This window comes from Carassius auratus, unplaced genomic scaffold, assembly GCF_003368295.1.
Source record: "Carassius auratus strain Wakin unplaced genomic scaffold, ASM336829v1 scaf_tig00022531, whole genome shotgun sequence".
In the NCBI taxonomy this organism is placed as follows: Eukaryota; Metazoa; Chordata; class Actinopteri; order Cypriniformes; family Cyprinidae; genus Carassius; species Carassius auratus.
Genome location: NW_020525194.1, coordinates 1 through 12475, shown reverse-complemented (window position 1 = coordinate 12475; position 12475 = coordinate 1). Strand labels below are relative to the sequence as shown.

At 38.8% G+C, this 12475-nt stretch overlaps 2 non-coding genes across 2 annotated transcripts; both read right to left on the bottom strand.

The window, feature by feature from the left end:
* Positions 1-523: 523 nt before the first annotated feature.
* On the bottom strand, positions 524-687 carry LOC113077406 (U1 spliceosomal RNA). Its single transcript, XR_003281328.1, has one exon. It is a non-coding gene; the product is annotated as a U1 spliceosomal RNA (small nuclear RNA).
* A 5593-nt stretch (positions 688-6280) lies between these two features.
* LOC113077399 (U1 spliceosomal RNA) lies at positions 6281-6444 on the bottom strand. Its single transcript, XR_003281322.1, has one exon. It is a non-coding gene; the product is annotated as a U1 spliceosomal RNA (small nuclear RNA).
* Between the last annotated feature and the right edge of the window lie 6031 nt (positions 6445-12475).

Below are 12475 nucleotides of genomic sequence, written 5' to 3'. Positions count from 1 at the left end.
GCTCAGGTAAGGTAAGGCTTAAAGGGTCATTAAACTCCCCTCACTTGAGCACCGGTCGTTCACACCTTAGACTTGAAAAAGATTCCAGAAATGGGCAGACGAAGCGTTGATAAAATGGGAGGGTAAAGGGGTGAGATGAGGGGAGGAGACAGTATGAGGAGGGGAGGAGACAGTATGAGGAGGGGAGGGGTCAAAACATAACTCAAGAGTCCTACAAATCACACTCACTACAGACACGAAAACAATGAGTTGAGATAAAGACTGGGGCATACTGCATTTAAAAAATAGGACCATAAATAATCAAAGTAAAAGCCTTAAGAAACAATATTAATAGAACTATCACAAACAAATTAAGCAAGTTTTAAAAATTAGACTTTATATTATATGTATTATGTATAAGTATCACAAACAAACATACTGATATAGAAACCCACAACTTATTCACAGTTATAATAAACCCCTTTTTAACTAGTAAAAATTCCTTATACTGTGTAAATTACAGTTCTATTGTTAACCAGAAAATCAGGGGAGAGCGCGAACGCAGTCCCCCACTACCAGAAATTATGCAGTCGAGATTCCCACATTTGGGGAATTCGCAGGGGTCAGCACAACCGGAGTGCAATGGCTGAGCCTCGCCCTGGGTGAACCACCTTCTTGATCATGGTATCTCCCCTGCCAGGTAAGTATGAATTCTACACCTACCCTGAAGGGGCAGCACTTAAGGGAACATTATTGTCAGTGATGATGAGATATTACTTTACTCTATATGGTTCATGATCACAATCTAAACTCTCAATCTGCTCTAAACTGTATAACCTTGTTGAACCACTGGTGCCTGAGTCTTTACAGTAGTACAAAAACTACAGTGATCAATGACAACAACATTCAGACAGCCGGGCCTTATTTTAAAAGGGTGCTCACTGCAGAGAAAATGGGTGGAGTTTGTATGCATTATGGTTAATGTCATACCCTAGTTTTGCATGTGTGTGTGTGCACTGTTCCAAGGCATCAGTCATTTAAATTTGACCACAGACATAAATGTCAGCAAAAGCAGCATTATAAAGTAAATAAAATGAAAAGTACATAAAAATAATTTGACCTTACAGCTCCAAACTCTGTTCTAGAGGGCCAGTGTCCTTCATAGTTTAGCTCCCAGGGTCGAACTGGGGGTAAAACCAGTACTCATTAACCCAGTACTCAGGGCCCCAAAGGAAGAGAGGGCCTTTGAAAAGTATGAATCTGAAATCTATTTTATTTTGCCTGGATAATTTCATGGGTGGGAGGCATGGGGGCCCATCACGACTCCCTATGCATAGGGCCAGGGATCTTGTGTAAAAGCCCGTTAGCTTCAACCTTACTAATACACACTTGAACCAGCTAATCAAGCTCTTACTAGACACACTAGAATCTTCCAGATAGGTGTGTTAAGGCCAGTTGGAGCTAAACTTTTCAGGACATTGGCCCTCCAGGGTCTAGTTTGTCCTAGATTTTCCTACAGAGATGTTACTTTGCACATGCTTTTTGATCATTACAAATAACACATTTCTTAGAAAAGGAGATATGCTGTCTCTCGCATCACATTATCAGTAGTTAAGTATGTGGTCTTGAAGAGAACCATTTTTTCCTCTCATTTGGACTCAGTCTTGACTTGGACTCGACTAGTCCTGGACTTGGGCAGAACCTCCAAAATGGGGTGGGGTCTCCTTTCTCAAAGACTTTTACCATTGGCTGTGGCTTCAGCCAATTGTTACCATTTCAATTGTTACTTTATAAAATAAACATTGTTTCTGGTTCATCTAAAATAAAATGTTATATAAATAAATGTTCTCCATGAGAGCAGAGGCCAAAGCTTGTGGCCAGTGGTGTTTGGACCCAAGTCTGAACCTTCATGATGTAAACGGGGTGATTCTTAGGAACCGTCCCAGCAGAGGGGAAAGATTTTACTCTATTGCTTTATTCCAAACAACAGGGCCGTCACAGGGCACAAAATTCACAGGCTAGGAGGGGATAGAGATGCTGGGTGTAACTTAAAAAGTGCCATTGTGCGGTGAGTCTCATATCGCATAATTTTATTAACTGTTTATCTCCTGAATTGCAACTTTCTTTACCACTTCTCACTGAAATTAAAGAGGAAAGTGTATACATTTCAAAGAGCGTGGCTTGAGCAGTTTCCCTGGCTAAGATAAGTAAAGCCGATAATATAATGCACTGCATTTACTGTAAAGTGTGTGGGAAGACCATGGCCGGCAATAGTTTATTTGTGACTGGTTGTAATACATTTCCAATTGAAACACTGAAAAAAAGCACAATGCAACTATAAAACACATTACACATCGAGATAAATGCACTGCCGAAGTGCCCCCTTCTCCCAGCTGCCTTTCAGTGCCAGGCAGCAGCAAACAGATCATCTGACGAGGCCAAGATGATAATCAAGTTTAACGTTGCCTACAATATTGCAAAAGAAGAACTTCTCTTCACTATTTTCAAGTCCGAAAAAATTCTTATGAAAAATGGCTTGAACGTAAACCCAACATACAGCAATGATGTCACGTGCGCCCAAATTATAGGAGTCATTGCCAATACATTAAAAATAAAAATAAAGACATCTGTGCAAATTGCGAACATTGCGTACATGGCATTCCTGATCCACAGAGACAGAGATATCGCCACAAAGGAATGCTTCATTGTGTACAGACGTATCTTGTGGAGAGGAAGACCGGTGAATAAATAGCATCACAGTCCCGCCCACAGCCGGTGCCGGAAGTAAAAATTCAATACAATTTCTGCATTGACAGTTGGGGTATAAGCCATAAAAATGTAACCATACATGGTAATAGGGATGCACCAGTTGACCGGCCATAAATCGGAACCGGATGGTTTCGGCCGGTTTTTGGTCTTTTTCTGGCTGATTTTTTCCGGAAGTGCGGCCGCGTGCATCGACCACATTGAAATCATTCGCTATCATGTCATTTGTGTGGAAGGATTTTCTAAATCTGCGCGCAGGACACTGGCAGCCGTTCAGCACTGGACGTGCAGAGCTACATGTCTGAGGCTTACTGGCGCACAAAATAAGAACCTTTCCTGCGCGAATGCACTAAAGCTGCGCAAGCCGTGCCCTGAACATGAGTAGACGGTGAAGAGATGTTCAGATCAACTTCTCATGTGTTGGATGTTTTTTTTTTTTGTAAAGTAGAACCTGCATACACGTTTGAAAAGACAGAAGTAGCCTAAACGTCAGTTCTGTATAGGAGGATTATTTTTATTTTACCTTACAAATACATCAACTTAATTTGATTTAAAAATCACCTGCTGTGGCTCGGTGAAAAAAAGTATTTCATTCATCCAATTAAAACAGTTATGCGTAATGATTCACATCTATATAATTTTTTAACTGGAGACAATAGTTATTTATTTTTCATTGGCTCAAGTAAAAAAAATATCTGTGAATCATTACCCTAAATTTTTTATTTTTTTTAATTGGACGAATGAAACACTTTGCATCCGTGTTTTATTCGCACCAACATTACTTGATTTTAACATTTTGTAATAATTTACTTGTATAGATAGCATATTTTTTATTCTCACTGGTAAAGCTTTTTTTTTTTTTTTTTAAACCAAATTTAAAAACTAAATCAAATACTGATTGCTGATTAAGAAACATGTTATTTAATGTGTCGTGTATTTTGTTTGGACTGTAGAACTATGCAGTTGTTGCCTTTAATTTCACATGGTTACAGTTAATCTTTTAATTTAAGGCCAGTTCTATGTAGTTTCAACCCAGTTCAAAAACAAAAGTTAAATGCTGTTGTCTGTACCATCTGTGTTTGTATTGAATTTAGGCTACTTACTGTGCAGATACTGCCGTTGATTTCAGATGTTTACGTTTATTGTTTTGTTGCTTAAAGATAAACAAAAATCGGAAATCTGTATCGGAATCGGTCAGTTTGCTTGTAAAAAAATTGGTATCGGAATCGGCCAAGAAAAATCATGATCGTGCATCCCTACAGGGTAGACTTAAAACCAGCTACGGCTGTACTAAGCGATAGTATATGCTCATGTAAACGCCAAAGGTTCATGGGGCATTAACCTTGTTTTGAGATAAATGCCTTTTATTCACGATGTCTTGGCTAAGTACGTCATTACCCACAATCCTGAACAATCCCACAGTGATGCACGGTCAAAACAATTTTTAGCCTAGGCATACCTTTTTGTGCATTTACTGAACATTTGTGTAATAACAACGACACGTGTTGACGACTGAGCGGTGATTGCAGTCATGTAGAAAAGCACTGCACCAAATAACTGCTATTACTGCACATTCACTACATAAAATAAAATTCACTGGGAGGAAAAAGTTTGCGGGGGCGGCCGTCATCAGATTTGGAAGTCGCTCAAAACGCTCGTTCGGGGTTGTGGCTTCAGTTGAATTGAGTGAGGCGCGGTGGTTTATGGGTTGAGTAGTTCCTGCGCTTGAAATGAAAATATGTACGCAGTCTTGTACCTTTGACTTTTTTTGGATTTTCTCTTAATTTTTTCACTCGAAATGATGTTATATCTTTATGAGTTCAGCCGTAGCTGGTTATCCTCACACATGCTCTAAAACTCTTTAGATACTGATTTTTCCGAAAGTCAATGGGAGAAATGAATGGGAAATTTACTTCCGGCACCAAACCTCTCTCAGGCTGTGGGCGGGACTGTGATGCTCTATACTGATTAGACACATTGAGCTTGAGCATGCCCATGCCCAAGGTAAGCCATGTCACGTCAAGTAGCCTATGTCAATAATATGCATTTCGTCTCGTTACTGCATTAACCACATGTAATTTTTTAATTAAAAATGAAAAAGAATATAAAATAGATTGCATTATAAACTCTTGATCTGTGAAGTAAATGGTATTATCGTTTTTATGTTTAATTAGGAATTTATGCTGCCTCAAAGAAAGCATTTGCTACTCTTGGGGACCAGTGCAGTAACTGGCTGGAGAAAATCATTGCCCTGGGTGCTGATGGTGCTGCTGTTAATTTGGGCAGCAAAGGGGGTGTCATAGCCCTTCTGCAGCAAGAGGCAGATGACCACATTGTGCCTTTCCACTGTATGCCTCACAGGTAAGACTAGAAGATAAGGTATGACTGACACCCTAAAATCTGTTGGTTATTTTCTTTTATAGAGCAGATTTACATTTAAAATTTGACTATCTTCAGATTGTAATTGGCAATGTTGTCAGTGCAGAGGGACAACCCAAAGATAGGGAAACTGTACAGCCTTCTACATTTAATTTGGAAGACGTACCAAAATTACTCCAAAATCAATGAGAGAGCTCAGGGTCACTGGGGCTGACTTTGGGGTAAGTGTGCTGATGCACAGTGTGGTGAAGGTGACAAGGTGGCTCCCATATGTTTCAAAGGCCCTGAAGACCTTTCTTAAACACTACAGTGTACTACCATATGGATCATTTGGCAGGCTCCTCTGCCAATGCAGACACTCCAGGCTGAGCTATTGCATTATTTCAGAATATTCCTTTAATTAGAGACACTTATGCCAATAATAGTGATTTTTTTTTTTTTTTGGAATTTTGTTCATCAGGGTTCTAGATGACAAATATTTACTGTTGTATGATACAGATTAAGAAACCAATGGAATATGTTCCTTTTGTGGCCTTTTGACATTGAGCCATGAAATGTCCAGTTTGAAGTCCTTAAAACATTTAATTTAGATTCTTTATTTAATTTATCTTGAAATGTTTTAAGTTTAAATTTCAGCTTAGTGAAGCACTTTAGGCACAGACACTAAGTTATCTTTCTTGTAGAATTGTGCCTCAAAGAACTTTGTTGAACAGATTGTTAGTTAATCATTTTCAAGTCAGTATTGCCTATATGAAGAGCAATTTATATATATATATATATATATATATATATATATATATATATAGAGAGAGAGAGAGAGAGAGAGAGAGAATACCAAAAATGTACAATATTGACTTTTTTTATATATCGCCCAGCCCTACATTGTATTGTCAGAATTTAACAGGAATGTAATATTAGACCACAGTGGAAATTTAGAAAGCAACAGGTCTAGGGGGGGTGGGGGTTGGGGGGGAAATAGTTCTGAGAAAAAAAGGTTCCTGGTACAATTATTTCCGGTAATTACAGTGGAAACGCTGGTAAAACATACTTCTGTATTAATCCACAACTTGTTCACGCATATGACAAAAGTCATTTTAAATTAGTAAAAATACCTTATAAATGGTGTACATTACAGTTCTATTTTTAACCAGAAAATCAGGGGAGAGCGCGAACGCAGTCCCCCACTACCAGAAATTATGCAGTCGAGATTCCCACATTTGGGGAATTCGCAGGGGTCAGTACAACCGGAGTGCAATGGCTGAGCCTCGCCCTGGGTGAACCACCTTCTTGATCATGGTATCTCCCCTGCCAGGTAAGTATGAATTCTACACTGACCCTGAAGGGGGAGCACTTAAGGTCACATTATTTTCAGTGATGATGAGACGTCACTCCATATTGTTTATCATCACGATCTAAACACTCAATCTACTCTAAACTCCAGATCTTGTTGAACCACTGGTCCTTAAGTTGTTTTTACAGTAGTACAAAAACTACAGTGATCATTGACAGCTACATTCAGACAGTTTGGCCTTCTGATGTCAGGAAAAGGGTATAACTGCAGCCTGGAGATCTCCAAATAGGGGCCGGAACTCCAAAACAGTGTGGGAGCTCCAAAATAGGGCGTGGCTTATTTCCATTGAGAGACAGGCGCATGACATGCATGCACAATTTCCCCCCCAATCCACTTCAGTGCAAACTCTGCCCCACAACTGATTCAGAAGTTTTTATTGGTTGTGTCAGTTAAAGTGTTTCCTAAACCATGCAACAAAAAAAACGCTAACCCCTAAACCTACCCCACACTTTACCTTAACCAGTGAAATTGACTGAATGATGGGATTGGACCTGAATAGCGTAGTAAAGAAAGTTGCAGTTCCGGAGATAAATGGTTAATAACATTATGCGATATGAGAATCACAGCACAATGGCACCTTTTTATTTACACCCAGCATAACTAACCCCTACTAGCCTGCAAATTTTGTGTTCCGGGACGGCCTTGTTGCTTAGAATAAAACGACAGTAAATCTTTCCCCTCCGCTGGGACGGCTCCTGGGTGATTCCGGTTTACATCATGAAGCAGAGGTTCAAACTTGGGACCAAACACCACTGGCTTTGGCCTCTGCTCTCATGGAGAATGTTTATTCATATCGCATATTTTATTTTAGATGAACTAGAAACAATGTTTCATTTATAAAGTTTTATTTTTAAAAGTCAGTAACAATTGGCTGAAGGTACAGCCAATGATGAAAGTCTTTGCGAAAGGAGACTCCATCCCATTTTGGAGGTTCTGCCCAATTTTGGAGTTCATGCCACATTATGGAGATATCCGGTCTGCAGTTATACCCACTTGGATGTCAGGCTGCTCCCTGTAGAGGAAATGGGTGGAGCTTACATGAACTCCCCCTGGCTAGATGTCCAGCGAGGAGCGAATATAATTTGTGCCTAATGGGAGTAGGTAGAATATCCACCCACACCCTAACCCTACCCAGAACTCTATCCTTTCATCCCATTAGATATCCAGAGAGCTGGAACTAGAATTCATTTGACTCTGCAGTTATTACAACTTGATTCTGATTGGCCGCAGTGGCTGTAGGTCTTTCCACCAATCATGTAGAAGATCAACTGAACTACCGATCAAAGAGGCCTGTCAAATGACAAAATAACTTATTTGGACTAGGTAATCTGCCCAAGACAAACTAGACAAGACCACATCATCCAAAATAAGCCTCACAACCAAACAATACCTTGCCAACAAGGCACTGGAAGATGGCTGGAAGTTCAGGAATTTTGAAAAAGTACTACCTCGCCAGCAGGGACTTTCTGAGGGGCATTTTTTTTTTCCAGAACTTCATTTAGTTCCTGGTTCCTGCAGTGGAAACACAGTACCAGGCCAAAGTCCCTAGTTCCTGGGTAAAGTTCCTGCGGTGGAAACGCGGCTTATGTCACTCAATATGTACCATTGAAAACAAAGGTTTAACAGTTACATCAGCTAACTGCTCTTGAATAAAATTCTCCCTGGGGAAATTAAAAATAGAGGGCAAAAGATTATCTGATATACCTTTCTGCTGAGAGACAAACTCCCCAGAAAAATTGTCCGAAGTGATGTTGTCTGTTAAGGTCATACCAAGTGGTTCACCTTCAACTGTCCCAACACCAACTTAATCTGAAAGACCACTCTCACCCACATCATTTTCACAATGAACAGGTAAAGTTTCCTCTATGGTTAAGTCATTGTCAAGGTCTAAAGAAACTTCACCTTCATACACTCAAGTCAGCTTCAAGCTGTTTTCTCCTGGCTCAGATGACAGCACAGGAAGGAAACGCATGGGCAAATCTCTGACCGCATTCATCAGGAACATCTGCAGACACAGGTTCAATCATTCTTGATTGTTTGTGGTTTTCCCTTTTGGGAAGGGGTACATTTTTTTTTTTTTTTTTTTACAGTGTATCACTTGGTTTCTGGCTTGTATATGGAGTTATATGGAGTATAACGGCAAATTATAGTGTGTGTGTGTGAGAGATTCTTGATTGTTGGTGGTTTTCCCTGTTGGGAAGAGGTAACATTTGTTATTTTTTACAGTTGATCACTAGGTGGGACCATTAACCCTTTAGATAGGCCTGTGCAAAGAAAGGCTTAGTTTCTGGCTTGTATATGGGGTTATATGGAGTATAATAGCAAATTATTGTGCATGTGTGTATGATAGAGAGAGAGAAAGAAAGGGTGTGAGAGAGACCTTTGTGCACTTACCTTGATGTACAGTATCTGAAAAAATCAAAATATGCACCCCATGCTCTCAGAACTACATGGAGTAAACGAAAAAAAAGAAGTGTTTATGCACCTGCTTTGATGGTGAAAAGTACAGATGGCCTATATGTGAAATGCTCCTCTTTTCTTGATGGTAAAGACGGTTTAAAACCTTAAAATCCTGTAAAAAAAAAAAAATCTACTTCGCATCAAATTGATGAACAATGTATTATGAACCAAAATGCAATACCAACTTCAAATAAGCTGCAGCTCGCTGGAGGGGTCACGCTACATAATAATTTCTAAAACTTTGGTACAAGTCAAGCCCTTTCTCGTGTTGCTTGCTGCTCTTTTCCCCATTAAATATCCAGCACGATGGCATTCAAGTGTTTAAATTCACGTACTTTGCTTTTGTTTAGTCTATTCGCTTAAGTCTGACGTCACGTAGCAGTGCTTCCGTGTCCAAACGCTGTATCAGTTACCAGGAGAAAACAACAAAATGTGCTAATATAAACTCACAATGTTATAGAATACTAGCGAAAAAGTTATAAAATTAACCTTTAACTCCATACCGAAGAACCAGATAGCCAGACAATGAAAATATTAATATAAAAAAAATATATAAATATTATTTGTGTTTGGGACGCTGTGAGCACGGAGACTGTAATGTATATTGTAAGTTTGAAAGCGTTTAACTTAAATTATCAATATGAATAAACAGTGCTCATAAACGGCTGCTGAGGTCATATTCTCAAGTGAAGTGAGTTGAGGCCTGGACCCGGAAACAGCACTTTTTACTTCATCACTTAACAACCGAATACTTTCACCACCATTAAAAGGCAGCAGGTGCATAAATACACTTTTGTTTACTCCATGTAGTTCTAAGAGCTGAGGTGTACATTGTGATTTCTGAAATACATTAAGGTAAGTGCGCAAAGGTCTCTCTCACACACACTCTCTCTCTTTCTCACACACACACACACACACACACACACACACACACAATATAATATGCTGTTATACTCCATATAGCTTCATATACATGTCAGAAACTAAGCTTTTTTTGCACAGGCCTATTTAAATGGTTAATGGTCCCACCTAGTGATCAACTGTAAAAATAACAAATGTTACTTCTTCCCAACAGGGAAAACCACCAACAATCAAGAATTTCACACACACACAAACACTATAATTTGCTGTTATACTCCATATAACTTCATATACAAGCCAGAAACTAAGCCCTTTTTTGCAACAGGCCTATCTAAAGGGTTTAATGTTCCCACCTAGTGATCAACTGTAAAATTAACAAATTTTACTTCTTCCCAAAAGGGAAAACCACAAACAATCAAGAATGCATGATTACATGGTGTCATGGGCTTTGCAATCAAAAAATGTAATTTTAATGGAAGTCAATGGGGCAAAAACAGCCACCAACAACAAATTAGGGAGAAAAAAATAAAATCTAATGCCGCACAAAAACTAAAAAATGCATCAAAGCCAATGTTGCTACTAATCTTTGACATGCCCAAGACTGTTATAAAAAGTAAAAAAAAAAAATCCAGCCACAATTACTTTTATATTGAAAATGTCATTTTGTGTGTTTTTTTCCCCCAAAATCAGTGACATCATTTATGAACTTGGCAATTAAAGAGTTAAAATCTTGGATTTTTTAAAAACATTTGGTAGTTTTGATCAGGATGAGGTTGATTAACAGATTTATGGAAAAAAAAAAGAAAAAAAATATGAATCTGATACATTTTTACAGCAGTTTAATTGAGTGGATGTTTTCATCCAGAAAAACTCGAAAGGGTAGTGAATTGAAAAATCCCACAAGGGTTAAATAAATGGCGCAAGAAGCGCTACTTTGTTTATTACACACACAGAAGCACGCATGACACTCGCAGTGATTCAGCGTCCGGTTCAATTTAAAGAAAAGTATTTGCCAGTAATGTCTTACTATTGTTTAGCAGAATGTAAATAGTGCAAGATTATTTGTTTTTTATTAACTCTGGTTGAATGTATTTGCAATCAACTGTAGGCTGCTGTTCTTTGTTCACAATAGACCCCTTTTGCGCGGACGTCAGAGGTATGTCACGGCACTAGCTGGAGGCAAAACAAACGGAAAACTGGAGGCGGCTAATACAGACCAACACAGGGTCGGCTACTCAAGGAGCTTAAAATGTCGTCTTGTTGTGTTGTTGGTTGCCAGAATCGACGGAGAACATTTTATATACATTGTTGTGATTAATTGTGACCGGAATTTAAGAACATTGTAAGAAAGAATAAGTACAGAAAGTTTATAGTTAATTTGCAGTCTTCAAAATTTTTATTTCTAGAAACTATTTACATCTTAATAATAATTTTACTGTAATGTCACTCTTTATTTAATCTAAGGATTTATACGCCCTCATTTTCTCTTTACTATACACATTCGGTTTCTCTATCAGGTAAGTGTAGATGTCAGGCCACTCAGTCGGAGGTAATCCTGTCAGATCGTCCATCCAATGAGTTATTGTGTACGGGTCGACCAATCTGGTTCCGTCCATTAAAGTTAACTTTTTCAAATAAATATCGCGGTCCCGGACAGTGAGTGACCTTAAATATTCAGATAAAGCAGATATATTCAGATTTTCTCCAGCCATTGTTAAAAAAAAACAAGCTAAGAAAACTCGCTAGCTACCGTTTGTTCAAGTGTTGAGGGGAATCTTTCTGCCTCCAGCTAAGCCCCACCCACACAAATACGTCACATTGTTTACCACCTGTAAAAGGGTCTATAGTGTGAAACAACTGGAACATATAATCAGCCTCTTAGGTCAACATCAGGTCAATGAATCCATGGGAGAGATCCTTTCAAGTCATCAAAAGGTTACACTATCATTGGCTCTCCATGGGGTGTTATTGTATTGTTTGTAGCACATTTGTTGACAGGTATAAAGGTCTGTTCTCACAGACAGTACCTTGAGTTAAGATTGTTTGAAGGATAACATGCTAGCAACACTGCTGAGGAACTGCTACCTTCAATAAATTCTTCTCCCCACAAGAACTTCGGTCAAGCTTACTTTATTTTATGAAAAATAATGAATAAATTAAAATCGAAATTAAAATCTTGATATTCCATTTTTGAGAATCGATACAGTATCCCCAAAACAAAATATCGGGATACTCCAGTGTATTGATATTTTCTTACACTCCTAGTACTCACCAGGGTTTCCATTGGTTTACATCTCCGATATGCCTGCTTGTTGAAAACTAACCTAACTAGTCTTCAAAGGACTACTGGGCTCGAGGCAACTTGAAATGCTGAACAAGTATGTGAATTAATATAAAGTTTCTATGCCGTGCACTTTAAATATGTCAGAGACTTTTACACACGGTTCTGATATTTTGGCGACATTTCCCACGCCCTCGAAACATGATGAAGGTTGCTGGATGAAGGTTCCTGCGTGTTCGGTCTTTTAGCGCATAGAGTTATTCAATTTAGTTAGGTCTAATCTGACACCATCTTATTAATCTCACTCCCATTAGTAATGACCTTGAATTTAGGTTGGAATGCAAATTGGTTGTAGGTCTTTCTAATTAGGTAGACCCATTCTTCTGACATTTGATTAT